This window comes from Crocuta crocuta, unplaced genomic scaffold (assembly GCF_008692635.1).
Source record: "Crocuta crocuta isolate KB4526 unplaced genomic scaffold, BGI_CrCroc_1.0 scaffold127, whole genome shotgun sequence".
Classification (NCBI taxonomy): Eukaryota; Metazoa; Chordata; class Mammalia; order Carnivora; family Hyaenidae; genus Crocuta; species Crocuta crocuta.
In genome coordinates this window covers 5220199-5229307 of record NW_027532008.1, presented here as the reverse complement: position 1 = coordinate 5229307, position 9109 = coordinate 5220199, and positions in this window count along the sequence as shown.

The window sequence follows — 9109 nt, the reverse complement described above, 5'->3', positions numbered from 1 at the left end:
CTATTTAACTGATTTTTTTTTTTATTGTGGTAAAATCTACCATACATAAAATTTACCATCGTCACCACTTTTAGGTTACAGTTCGTTGGCATCATACATTCACAATGTTATATAACCCAACGCCACTATTTCCAGATCTTTTTTTTTTTTTATCTTCCCCAATGGAAACTCTGCACCCAATAAACAATAACTTTCCATTCCAACCTCTATCCTACTTTTTGATTTTAGGATTTTGCCCATTCTAGCTCCCTCTTGTGTGTGGAATCATACAATACTTGTCCAGGCTTACAAGATTCATCTATAATGTAGCAGGTCTCAGAATTCCCTTCCTTTCAAAACGTAACTAACATTTCATCCTATGGATAGACCACATTCTGTTTATCCAGTCACCTGTTGATAGGCACTCAGGTTCTTTCTACCTTTCAATTGTCACGAATACTGCTGCTGTGAGGGGTGCAAGTGTCTGTTTGAGTCCTTGTATTCTATTGTCTTGGGTATCTACTTAGGAATGCAAGTGATGGTTTATTATTGTTTATTTATTCACTTGTTTATTGCCTCCCTTCCACTAGAATACAGATGGCCTCCCTCTGCCTCCACCCCAGTGCCCAGAACACGCCTGACACACAGGAGGAGCTCACTATATATTTTTGAAAGAAACACATTTCCCAGATAAACTGAAGAGGGAATCATAATCATCACCCACTTCATAGGGCTGTTAAGAGGATGAAATGCAGCCCCTCACAGCCTAGCACAGGGGCCCCAGCACCTTGTCACAGTTCAGTGTATGGTGGCTGTAAAGGAACACTTCACGCCTCAAGTTCCTGACCTTCATAACTGCTACCTTGGCTCCTATTTATCTCTCTGGGGCCAGCAAGGATTTTTTTTTTGACATTCTCCAGTTGCCCAATGCCATGAAGGCACTAAATATCAAGATGATCAAGATCCTGCACCTGTCCTCAGGCAGCTTATAATCTAATTAACTTCGGGACGTTGCCTTGGAAGCAGATACTAGAGGAAACAGTTCATGGAGTGCATCAGCTGTGTTTTAAATGGGCTCAAATTAGTTTCATAATTGACAAGGTGACTTGGGAGTCCTATTCAAAATGGGTGAAAAGAAACCGAGAATGAAAAGTCTCCCCTGTGTTTATACGCATCTGCTGTAGCTGATGATCAAAGCAAGATCCGAAGTCCTGGACCTGGAAGTCGGCCCCGCCCTTCAGATTTTCTCTTCGCCTGTTGCATGTCAGGGGGCAGGAAGCTTACACTTTCGCCAACCTGTATTCTCGTTTTACTCTTCTTGGAATTGTAATACGTGAATCTTAGGGGGCAAGTGGAGAGATGAAGGAAAAGGAAGCAGGAGCTGTTAGTAATGGACTTGAAACAAGAATCAAACCACCAGAGAGTTCTTATTAAGTGTCCATTATGTGCTTCCTGTAGCGCAGTGAGAATAGGGGTGGGAACAGCGGTGAGTCAACTTACTGTCACTTTGTCCTCACAGAGGTTATGATCAGGAAGGGGCAGATAGAACTCCCGGCTGAGAAACCCCACAAGACAGAGATGGAATAAAGTGCTGAGAGATACGGGGGTTACTGGTACCAACTTAGACTGTCAAGATGGAAGGGATCGTTGAAATAATGAGCTCACTTCTCACTTTAGAGGGGAGAAACTGAGACTCAGAGAGGGTAAGTGATCTGCTTAAGGCCACACAGCTGGGTGTTAAAGGGAAGACTTAAACTCGGGTCCCCCCCACTTCTCTACCACAGTGGTTTTTTTCCTGTTGAACCACAGATTACTCTGTTAATCGAACAGTCTAGCTTGGCTGTGTCCAAGTTCTGTAACATGCACCATGTATAGAATTCTAGAATTTCAATGTAGCCACATTAAAAAAATACAAAGAAACAGGTAAATTTAATCTTCATAATATTTTATTCAACCCAAATGTACTTGACATGTTATCATTTCATCATATAAACAATATATAATTATTAAGTGTGATATTTTATAATCTCATTGCACTAAGTCTGGGAGATTGATGTGTGCTTTATGCTTTAGCACATATTTATTTGGACTAGCCACATGCCAAGTGTATTTTAGCCACATGTGGTTTGTGGCTGTTGCGGTGGCCAGGGTTAGCTAGCTATTTGAATTTGCCGATTAATGTGTGCTGTTTTCACGGAAAATATTGAAGAATGTGAAAGGTGTTATGCAGACACCATGGTATAAAGACGAAAGAGTCTTAAAGTGGGCAGCTGGAGGTTTTGGATCTTTAACCTTTCAGTTGCCGTGTAGACTCTTGACAGATCACTGACCCTCCTTGATCTCTCTTTCCCTCATTGCTTTATATGTGTCAAAGGATGATTGTAAAGATCTGTTGAGCAGCATATATGAAATATGTATGTGTGTACATGGCATGTATATGTAAATCCATGTATATGTATGAAAATGATTTGCTAGTATGCCATCTGGTACTCAGAGCATTATTTTTATTCTCCTAGAATACAAACGGTTTTGGAATGTCATCATGTGGTGAAACAGTTTTTTCAGGCATCTTTAGTATCCTGTGAAATCAGTACAAAAGCAAGTGGGAAGCAGCTAAAGATGCCACAGGATGTTGAGCTGGGAGAGCCCGCCCATGTGGTCAGAGTCAGGAGGTGCAAATCTCTCTGAGGCCCCCATCTGTTTGCCTCCTGGGCCCGACCCCAGCTGACAGCCTGTGGGGTCCTACTGTCAGGGAGATCCAAGCTCCTGGGCCAGCAAACTGGATGTTTTTGTAATCTGCTATGTTAACATATTCACTTAGATTTGGGATGCAGAATTAGATCGGGGAAAGTTCTGCCGGAAGCTGATTTTCCTGAGTGCAGCCCCAAGCCACCCTCTGATAACGGGGAGAGCCATGGTTATCCAGGTGGGTAAGCATGTTTTCCTCAGCACTTGGCCCATGAAAACAAGGAGGCCTGGAAACTCAGAAGATACTGAGTTCTTCAGTGCTTAGGCCAAAACAAATGGGCTGAGATTTGAACCCAGGTAGCCCGCCCACGAGGCTGCTTTAGGGACCAGAGATGGGTATTAGAGAAATACTAGATAAACTGAATGTAGTGAGTGGCTTTGCCTTCTTCAGAAAGCAATCTGGAGGCACCACTTTGTTTTTTATTTTCTTTTTTTAACTTTTAATTAATTAATGACTTTATTTATTTATTCTTCTTTTTTTCCTAAATATAATTTATCGCCAGGTTAGCTCACAAACAGTGTATGCAGTGTGCTCTCGGCTTTGGAAGTAGATTCCCAGGATTCGATTCATCACTTACATACAACACCCAGTGCTCATCCCAACAAGTGCCCTCCTCCATGCCCATCACCCATTTTGCCCTCCCTCCCGCCCCCCCTTACCCTCTGTTTGTTCTCTGTATTTAAGAGTCTCTTATGGTTTGCCTTCCTCTCTGTTTGGAACTATTTTTTTTCTCCTTCCCTTCCCCCCATGGTCTTCTGTAAGTTTCTCCAGGTCCACATATGAGTGAAAACATCTGATACCTGTCTTTCTGTGACTGACTTATTTCCCGCAGCATAATACCCTCCAGTTCCATCCACGTTGTTGCAAATGGCAGGATTTCATTCTTTCTCATTGCCAAGTAGTATTCCGTTGTATAGATAAACCACATCTTCTTGATCCATTCATCAGTTGATGAGCATTTGGGCTCTTTCCATAATTTGGCTGTTGTCAATAATGCTGCTATAAACATTGGGGTACATGTGGAGGCACTACTTTAAATGCTTCTGTTTTTAGTTCTTTTAGTGGCTATCTGTATACCTCTAAAGATAGGTTTGTGTGGGTATTTCTCAATGTATTAATTTTAGACATTTCTACTGACTTCTTGTTGTGGGCTATACAGCGTCCTTTCCTCCCTTCTTGCTCTTGTTTTGAAACACTGCGTGCATTTAAGCTTCGTAAGCCTCTTTCCTTTCCACCAGCTTTTCTTGGTTACCTTTGACTTCCAGTAAACAACGTTTGCATACTATCATCATGTAAGTAGAGCCAAGTAATGTTCTGACATGGCATTTCCTCATCTACTAATTTAATGCCCCAGGAGTCAATTTCAAAAGGATCCATCTTTCATACACATCACCAGTTGTTTAAAATCATGGCCTGTTTTATTTTTGGATTATGTCTTTCCCATACCATTTCTTCCCCCTGGCATTTCTGGGCCTCTGTTTTCTTGTTGGGAGTAGCTAGTAAAGATTACTAATCTTTTTTGAGCAATTACCACATGCTACGCACATTACTAAGTTCTCTGCACATAATAATTTAATCCTTGCAGGTACCCAAAGGAGGAAGGTACGGGAGTGTCCCCATTTTACAGATGAGGAAATTGAACCACAAAGAGGTGAAGAGATGGAGCTGGGATTTAATGCAGATGGCCTGGCTTTCCATTCCTAACCACTATACTCTTCCCAAGGCACATGTGCCACTGTCACCTAATCCATTCTAGCCTCCTTCTCCTTCTGTGTATTGCTTCCTTGTCTTAATCTAGATCTGTGTCCTTGCATTTAGACCATGTCCTTCTTGTCCAAGTATTACAACTTATTTCAAATAGACATCGTTGGGAGTCTATTACTCTGCTTTCCACATCTGTGGAAGAGGTCCATGCAGGTCCTGGAAGTGAGTTTGGAGACTTTTTGTCAGGGAATTCCGGTTTCCGGGTGCTGGGTGCACAGTGTATAAAGGAGGGATGTCACAGACTCTGTGTGGCCATGTTCCCTTGGCTCAAAGGACTCCTTGACCCATAGAGAAGGGTGTATCCAGCAGAGGGTCCGAGTACCCACTAGAAGCATGGGGCCCAGAAAGGAGACCCTCTTGCCTGGGTCTAAGGCCAATACTTCTTTTCTCCCAAGAGGTTTTTAGCAGCTTTTGAAAATAAACCTGTCCTCAAAGCTCAGTGATTTACTACCACTGAAATGATTCAAAAGAATGTACCCTAAGTTCTGACTGTCCCGTTGTGGGCGGCCATTTAAGGGTCAAACCTGCTAGGCAATCTCTTCGGTGCCAAGGCAAAGGGTGTGCAACCCTCTTCCAAATCTGTGTTATAGATCAAAAGGCAGATGTCAGAAGTCCCCGGGGCGTCTTCCTGAAGGAAGGGCTGCCCTGAGAGGCGTGTCCACTTGACCATGTGGGCTCATCGCCTAGAAGGGGCTACTGAAGATTGAAAAAGGATCGTAAGTCACAAGGAGGAGTTGCACTCAGGGTAGGGCCGAGGAGCTCTAACAAGCTGATCCTCCTGCAGACCGCGGCTACTAACCTCTGCTCTGTGCAAACCTCCCCCCCCTCCCCCCCCATTTACCTGAAGTCCTGGAGAATAAACAAAAGCNGCCCAACCCTCCCCCCCCTCCCCCCCCATTTACCTGAAGTCCTGGAGAATAAACAAAAGCAGGCAGATCCAGGAAAGAAGTTACCACTTGGAAGAAAAGAATGGCACCGGATGACCTTCTAATTATTTTATGGCTTTCAGTATACTGCAGTCAGCAGGCTTCAAGGATGCCTAACACCCCAGTAGAAAATCCACAGTGTTTCTGGCCTCAAAACCCAGAGGACAGAATTGAGGGCATCCACAACCACTGGAAAGTGGCTCAGGCACCTGGGTGGCTCAGTCGACTGAGCATCTGACTTCATTCAGCTCAGGTCATGATCTCACGGTTCATGGATTTGAGCCCCACATCGGGCTCTGTGCTGACAGCTCAGAGCCTGGAGCCTGCTTAGGATTCGGTGTCTCCTTCTCTTTCTGCCCCTCTCTTGCTCACACTCTGTCTTTCTCCCTCAAACATAAATAAGCATGAAAAAATCCCACAAAAACCCAGCTACTGTCTCTTTGGATAGCCATCTGTGAAATGGCATTTCCCATGTGGGCAGGCTCTATGTCTGGTTTCTTCATCACTGTGTTGCCAGCATCTAGCATATTGCCTGCAGTGAAATAGCTATTCAATAAAAATATGTATTGGCTAATCAACTACTAACCTGTGCCCCTGAGGGAAAGGCCCAGGGTATCATCACTGTTTCCTGGCTTGCATTCTTGGCACATAGCTAGTCTGTTTTTGATCCAATAATTTATTCTCTTTGACCAAGCAATTCCTCTTCTAGAATCTATCTTAACATTTTTAGAGATGTAGGCAAAGATGTATATATAAAGATGTCCATCCAAATTTTATTTATAATAGGGAAAATTGGAAACGATTTTATAGAAATGTTTCCATCTTATGGAAATGATACATAATTACATGATAGGCAAATACAAATGTGGGGTTTCAGAATGCTTTTTGATAATGTGAAAAACTTCTTATGATGTAATGGCCCAGGATGAAAAGCCCAGGATGTAAAATCATAAGATTTCCCAAGTCTGTTAAGACTAGCAAGAAATACACCACAAAATATTAACAAGCGGTATTTGAATTGGGAAGGCTGTCAGCTCTAAGGAACTGAAATCCTAACTTATGGTGCCTTAAGCACAGAGGGATTTATTTGTCTTTCATAAGGAGTCTTGAGGGTTGAGGGAGGGGCACCCACAGTGTGGTGATGTTAGGTTTGACATCCTGTGATTTTTTTTTTCTTTATGGTCACAAGACAGCTGCCCCTGCTCCAGACATCACGTCCACATTTGCAGCAGGAGGGAAGAAGGGGAGTAGCGTGGTGTCTGCTGGGTCTGTCCCTTCTATCAGGTACATCTAGAGTCCACTGAGGTGCCCCTGCAGATTTTTGCTTAGGTCTCTTTGACCAGAATTGGGTCCTGCGGCTGACCCCATCTACAAAGGAGCCCGGGAAAGTGAACATGTAGCTTCCCAGTTTCCAGAGTGGAGGCTGCAGTGGGGAAGGAGTAGGAATATCTGTTATATCAGTTAATAAACAGTGTCTTCTACGCTGCTCATTTCTGGTTGGTGGGCTTGTGGCCATTTTTACTTTTCTTCGTGGTTCTTTTCTGTCCTGCCCAACTTTCCTACAACCAGCTTTTATAATTTCTATCATTGACACAAACTATAACAGACGCTACTTTAGAAGTCCCTGGTGAGTACAGAAAGCACCCGTACTGCCATCAGTCACAGATGTGCAGAAGCGACTATTGGATTCTGTGGGAGCTGGACTGACCCGCCTACTGTCCCTCCGCAGACTGCGAGCCGCCTCCCCTTTCCCCTCCTCCAGTTAGACGCTGTGCTAGCTACTCGGCAAGCATCCCTTCACCTGACTCTCACAGCGGCCGCCTTTTCCAGAAGAGATGCAGGAAGGTTAAAGAATTAAGTCACACACAGAATAAAGCAAAGCTGGGTCACAGATATGGAACCAAGCTTTAATTTTGTATGTTCTTGCCACGCCCAAGCTCAGGAAAGATTGTGTAGAATGAATGCAGAGTAGATGAATCATTTGGTTGTGCAATTAAAATGTTTTTTAATGTTTATTTTTGAGAGAGAGAGAGAGCGAGCACGAGCAGGGGAGGGGCAGAGAGGGAGACACAGAATCCAAAGCAGGCTCCAAGCTCTAGCCGTCAGCACAGATTCCGATGCGGGGCTGGAACCCACAAACTGTGAGATCATGACCTGAGATGAAGCCGGAGGCTTAGCCGACTGAGCCCCCCAGGCGCCCCTGGATGTGCAATTTCTTTAAACTACAGCTGTTACCTGATAATTACTTCTTGCAGTGCATCTATGTTATCACTGGTTTTAATTAGCGTGATTGAAAAATAACCGGCTGTTATAAACTGCCCACAAGAGCAGAAGTCTGCTCTTCTGTCATTGCCAAAATAGCTGGATAAATAACTTGATGTGACTCCAGAGGAACAGTCAGCTGAAGATTTGTTTCTCATGGAGTCTTTAAAAAAATTTTTTTTATCATGGGGCGCCTGGGTGGCTCAGTCGGTTAAGCATCCGACTTCGGCTCAGGTCAGATCTCATGGTTCGTGGGTTCCAGCCCCGTGTCGGGCTCTGTGCTGACAGCCAGCTCAGAGCCTGGACTGCTTCCAATTCTGTGTTTCCGTCTCTCTCTGCCCCTCCCTTGCTCACACCCTGTTTCTCTCTCTGTCAAAAATAAATTAAAAACAAAAAACATTAAAATTTTTTCTCATGAAACATTTCAAACACGTGCAACAGGAGAGAATGGTAATAGAACTTCATGTGCTCACCACCCAGCTTCAAGAATCATCAATATTTTGCTAAGTTTTTCATTTATCTTCCTCCTTCTATTTAAAAAAAAAAACAAACCACAACTGGAGTATTTTAAAGCAAACCCAAAGGCTCATTTCCTCATGAACATGTCTATAATTGGAATAAAAAGGCTTTTGAGCGGCCTCGTATTTCTCTTTCTTTAGATCCACTCACACAGGAAGCAGGGACACGGACCTCAGGCAGCCCAGTGACACGGAAGGGGCCCAGGAGGGGCATGTTCCTTCCAGGCAGTGCCATTTGTTTGCCTCCAACCCAAGGCGCTCCTGTGCTGAAATTCCTCTGGCCTCAAGATTTCTACTTTTCTCAAATGCTGAAAATCTCTGGCTTCCTCTAGCTACAGACATCTGGGGAGTGTGGCTTCCGAAAGTATTTTTGGCATGGAAATGTCACCCAAGTTGCTGGAACTGATTTGGAAATGTTAAGATATTGAAAGTATCTGACCAGTGTGGTGCCTGGGGCTGGGCGGGGAGAGGTTAATGGTTACACTGGCCAGTCGTTTCCCATTAGGGTTCTTGCTCCCTATGCTCTCCCAGTTTAGAGCTCTTTAAAAAGTTTTTTTATTTTTTTTTATTTTTTTTAAATACTTTTGAAAGAGAGAACAAGCAGGGGTAGGGGGGCAGGTAGGGGAGGAGGAGAGAGACACACACACACACACACAGAATCCAAGCCAGGATCCAAATCCAAGCTGTCAGCAGCGAGCCCAATGTGGGGCTTGAACTCATGAACCACAAGATCATGACCTGAGCCAAAGTCGGACGCTCAACCGACTGAGCCACCCAGGCGCCCCTAAAGTGTTGTGTGCATGTGAGCATCATGATCTTCCTGTGTTGGGATGGTCCTGTGAAGAAGTGCTTCGTGTTGACTCAGTATGTACATAAGCAAAGGTGAGGCCGTTACCGCTCTAAGCAGAAAG